The following is a 6,000-nucleotide window of genomic DNA, read 5'->3' as shown; positions in this document are numbered from 1 at the left end:
CACCACAACCCTGCCTTCCTCCCCCTCCCCCACCACATTCCTGCCCTTCCCCCACCACCTTCCTCCTCCCCTTCACTCCTCCCCACCACCTTCCCTCCTCCCCCACCACAACCACCACTTCCTCCCCTCCCACCACAACCACCACCTTCCTCCTCCCCACCCCTTCCCCTTCCCACCACCTTCACTCCTCCCCCACCACATTCCTCCTCCCTCCAGCCACCACCTTCTGCCCCTCCCCACACATTCATCCTTCACCACCCCTTCATCCCTCCCACCACCTTCCTCCTCCCCACCACAACCACCACCTTCCTCCCCTCCCCCCCTTCATCCCCTCCACCTTCATCCCTCCCCACCACCTTCCTCCTCCCCACCACGACCACCACCTTCCTGCCCCTCCCCCACCTTCATCCTTCTACCACCACCTTCCTCCCTCCCCCACCTTCCTCCCTCCCCACCCCAACCACCACCTTCCCTGCCCCTCCCCATCACCTCCTCCTTCTCACCAACCTTCCTCACCTCCCCATCACCTTCCTCCCCCCTTCACCACCTTCCTCCCCTCCCCACCACATTCCTCCCCTCCCCACCACACCTCCTCCCCACCACCTTCCTCCCCTTCCCCACCACAACCACCACCTTCCCTCCCCTCCCCACCACCTTCCTCCCTCCCCACCACCTTCCTCCCTCCCACCACAACCACCACCTTCCTGCCCTCCCACCACCTTCCTCCCCTCCCCACCACCTTCTTCCTTCCCCACCACAACCACATCCCTCCCCTCCCACCCACCTTCCTCCCTTCCCACACCACCTTCCTCCCCTCCCCCATCACCTTCCCTCCTCCCACCACCTTCCTCCCCTCCCCCACCACCTTCCTCACCTCCCCACCACCTTCCCTCCCTTCCCCATCACCTCCCTCCCTCCCCATCCTTCCTCCCCCCCCACCACCTTCCTCCCTCCCCACCACCTTCCTCCTCCCCACCACCCCTCCCTCCCCCTCCCCCATCCTCCCTCCCTTCCCCATCACCTTCCTCCTCCCCACCACCTTCCTCCTCCCCACCCCTCCCCACCACCTTCCTCCCCTCCCCACCACCTCCTCCATCCCCCACCTTCCTCCCCTTCCCCACCTTCCTCCCTCCCCACCTCCATCCCCTCCCCACCACCTCCCCTCCCCACCACCTTCCTCCCCTCCCCCACCACCACTTCCCTTCCCCTCCCTCCCCCACCACCTTCCTCCCTCCCCACCACCTCCTCACTCCCCCACACCTTCATCCCCCTCCCACCACCTTCCTCCACCCTCCCCTCCCCACCACCTTCCTCCTCCACCACCTTCATCCTCCCATCACCTCCCTCCCCTCCCCCCCATCACATCCTCCTCCACCACCCTCACCCACCACACCTTCCCCCCTCCCCACCACCTTCACCCTCCACACCACCTCCCTCCCCACCACCTTCCTCCCCCCCCCCTCCCCCCACCACCTTCCTCCCCCCACCACCTTCCCTCCCCCCATCACCAACCATCCCCTTCCCCATCCTTCCTCCTCCCACCACCTTCCCCTCCCCACCCCCACCCCCCACCTCCCTCCCCCACTATCCCTCATCACCACACATTTCAACACTCCCCCTCCCCACCACCTTCATCCTCCCCCACTCCACCCTCCCCCCATCCATATTCCTCCCTCCCCATCCACCACCCCACCTCCACTCCCCCCCACCACCACCACCCTACAAATCACCCCCCCACACCCCCCCCCCCCCACACCCCCCCCCCCCACCCACCCCATCACCCCTCCCTCCCCACCCCCCACCACCACCTTCCCTCCACCTCCCCCCCACCAACACATTCCTCCCCTCCCCACCACCTTTCATCCCCCCCCATCACCTTCCTCCTTCCCCATCACCTTCCTCCCCTCCCCACACCTCCTCCCTCCCCCACCACCTCCCTCCCCTCCCCATCACCTTCCTCCTTCCACCCCTCCTCCCCACCACCTTCTCCTCCCCCCCACCTTCCTCCCCTTCCCCACCACCTTCCTCCCCTCCCCACCTCACTCCCCCATCACCCCTTCCTCCTCCCCCACCTTCCCCTCACCACCTTCCTCCTCCCCATCACCTCCTTCCCTTCCTCCTTCCCCCACCTGCCTCCCCTCCCCCACCACCCTCCTCCCCACCACCTTCCTCCTCCCCCACCACCTTCTCCCTCCCACAAACATTACATCAAAACTCACCTTAAAGTCAAACCCCACTATAAAAAATTCTTAAAACCAACCTAAAATACCACTTAAAACAAAAAACCAAACCCCACTAAACCCACCTAAAAATGCCACCAAAATAACAAAACCACCAAACTCCTAAAATCTCCATAAACCCCATTAAAAACCATCTAAAAAAAACCCCAAAAACCAACATGATCCGGTAATAAAAACACTGACACCTAAGTCAACGTGAAAACTTTATAACAATAATGATTACCAGATATTTAGAGTCAGTTAAATGTGAACTCTCTATATATAACAAATAATATCTGTTAAATAATAGTTTATATGTTTAAATTATAATTATTAATCCCGTACGTTATTAATTGTAATTTATGTTATTTCTGTAATAGTAATTGTAAGTAAGTATATTAATTGTAATAATATATTGAAGTATAATTCAGAATATATAATTACCAAATATTGACCAATATTGATATTGACTGTAAAAATAAATATTTAATTAGTATTAGAATGTAATAACCAAATGTTATTTAATATTTACTGACATGTTGTATACATGATTAAATTACATTCTAATACATTCATTACTATATTACACTTACTGACTTAAGTATAATTATATAATCATATACAAAACCACAGAGTGATTACATAAGTGTACACTATATAAAAGTAGAAATAATTAAAACCGTCCCAACCTTCTGCTGTCTGCCCGTCCGTCTGCATGTCTCTCTTTAAACCCCATCCCAACATATATATATATATATATATATATATATATATATATATATATCCACTCCGACCAAGGACGTTTCCTATTTGCACACATATTTTCTTTCACAGTCCATCAACAACACAGAACAACTCTAGTACACACACACACACACACACACACACACACACACACACACACACACACACACACACTTCCTGAGGTCAATTAGCGCGGTGGAAACACGGAGAAAATATAGACATACTCACCCATTTGAAACACCCAGATAGGTTAGGTTAGGCTAGGTTGAGAATCAATCCTCCTCCCCTTGATGTGTTTGTACTATAAGTGACCCAAACAAAACCCCTCTTGGTATATTTGCACTATAAACGACGTAAACAAAACCCCTCTCAGTGAATTTGTATTATAAGCGACCCAAACATAACACTGCCTCGGAGTCGTTTTCTATGATGCGAGGTGCCGCCTTTCTTAACTCCCGGGAGGACAAATGCTTCACCACCAGACCCCTCCACTAGACCAATCACAATTCCAATTTTTCCCTAATTCTTTTTTTTGGACACGTGAGGATGCGTATAACTGGTCCAATGTTGCGGGTAGAAGAAAAAAGTACCTCTGAAATTGCCCCGTGACTCTTAGTTATGACAGGATATGACAGATTAGTTATAACATGATAGGATTTAAGGTTAGGTGAAAAATTGAGGCTGAATCCGGCACAAGTAACAGGGTTCCTGGGAAGGGGTGAGGGAGGGGGGGGGCTTAATTTCCTGTGCTGGGGAGCGGCTCTGTGGTCAAGCTGGGAAGGGGAGGAAAGTAGGGAGGGATGAGGGAAGGATGGGGTGAGAACGGAAGGGAGGGAGGATTAGAAAGAGGGGGGGGAGGGTGGAGGGTGAGAGAAAGGGGGAAGAGGAGAGGACGAGGAAATATGAGAAGAGGGTGAAAGAGGAAGGGGGGAGGAAGAGACAGAGAGAGGAAGGAATGGATAAACAGAGAGAGAAAGAGACGACAAAAAAAATACAGAAATGGGAAAAAAAACGAAGAAATGGGGTGTCAGGCGTAGTAGTAATGTCAGCCATGAAGGAGGGAGAGGAAGGAGGGAGGGGGTGGGAGGAGGGAACACCGGGAGTAGGTCACAGGAAGAGAATGAAACGAAAGTAGGATATAGAGAAGATTAGGCTTAACAAATAAAAGAAAGGAGAAAGAAGAGATAATTAATAAAAGGAAAAAGAGGTAAGAAAATAACAGTGTATAATTTTTAAAAAGAAATCGGCGTGTGATCGGATTTTTGTTTTGTTTAATATCAGCTCGGTGATGAAGCATGTGGCGAGATATGGCAATGAACAGGAGGAGGAGGAGGAGGCGGCGGTGATTGGCTCAGACACCTCCCATGAATAACCAATCACCAGCTCGCCCTCAAAGCCAATTTACCTACTTAAAACAAGAATATAAGTGTATAGCCCAAGGCCACTTATTAAAAAAGTATATAAGTGCACATATTGACAATTTTCATACATCATACAAGTAATTAAATATAGAATACGAGTTACTATGTATAAAAACGGACAATTAGAGAAGTTAGAACGTTTCATATCTCAGCCTAAAGTGATGATGATAATGATAATCCCACTCATTCATCACTTTCCCTCTCATCCCACTCACCTACAGCCATAAAAAGCTTAGATAAAGCTTAGGTTTATATTTCATGGCCAGTAAAGCCTTTAAGTAACAGCTTCAAGACAACCGGGATCCAGTTTTCATGGCCCTGAGGGCTAACTCTTTCAGTAAAATCTTCAAGTAACACCTTTAAGAACATCTTCACGTAACACCCTCAAGTAACACCTTCAAGGCTTCAAGTAACACCCGAGGAACACTTCATGACCCAGTGGGCTATACTGTTGTTTGGGTTTAATCAACTTTGAAATATTGCTTCGTTTTTTCTTCAAGGGGTTCATGGGTTCGGAGTTTCAAGAGGTCAGGGGTTCAGGGGTTCAGGGATTCGGTAATAGATAAACATTCCTTCAGGCCCACGTTCTGAGATAATTATTAGGATTCGTTCATTATATCTCACGTAATCACTTTTTTCTACCATTAAATTTGCCATTCATCATCAAAGGATAAATTTAGACCGTATGTTAATAAAGTAAATGGTGGTTGATGTGAGAGTAAGCATCCTGGCGTAGCATCAGCCTATGAGGTGTGTTGACGTCTAAAGAATGTCAATATTTCCTCCTGGACAGAAAGAGACAAACTAGGCAGACAGACAGACGAAGCAGACTGACAGACGAAGCAGACTGACAGACGAAACAGACTGACAGACGAAACAGACTGACAGACGAAACAGACTGACAGACGAAACAGACTGACAGACGAAGCAGACTGTAAAACTGGCCCCATGTTGTCACAGTAACAGACAAGAGGAGAAAAAATTAAAGAATATTAAACCAAGATACAAAATATTAAATAAATAAATAAATAAATAAATAAATAAATAAATTAAAACACGTGAGGGAGATGACTGTAACGAAAAGGTGCATAATGTACAATAAGATAAGTATACTGTATAGTGTTTAAAACAAAGCGGGTGTATTGTGAAGGAGGCAAGAGTGTAGCGGAAAAAAATAAATGATGTAGTGTATTGGATGAGGCAAAGTGTAAGTGTTGACACAGAGAGGGTGTGGCAGACGCTTGGGGGCAAGACGTCAACACAATAATAAGCTCCCTCAAGTATTGACAAAAGTCTTTCACCTCCAAATAAATTCCCGCCAACACGACAATAATATCAAATAAACGCTAAAACATAATAGTAGAGCTAAAATGACATAATCACTGGTATATTATTCAAAAGGAAAACTAATGTATTAATAGCGTTTCTTTGTGGCTAGTATTCCCCCTCCTCCCCCAACACATTTCGTGGTTAATATCGCCTTTGTCTGATAACATACAGAGCACATCATCTACAGTGGTGTCGGTAAACAGTCGATAAAGTATTAAGACTCATGATTGGAAGTGTGTCAAGGGTGTGGTCAAGACTTCATGCTCAATATGTCGTGCGGTCAAAGG

This window comes from Homarus americanus, unplaced genomic scaffold (assembly GCF_018991925.1).
Source record: "Homarus americanus isolate GMGI-L3 unplaced genomic scaffold, GMGI_Hamer_2.0 scaffold55640, whole genome shotgun sequence".
Lineage (NCBI taxonomy): Eukaryota > Metazoa > Arthropoda > Malacostraca > Decapoda > Nephropidae > Homarus > Homarus americanus.
This window is presented reverse-complemented; position numbering follows the sequence as displayed.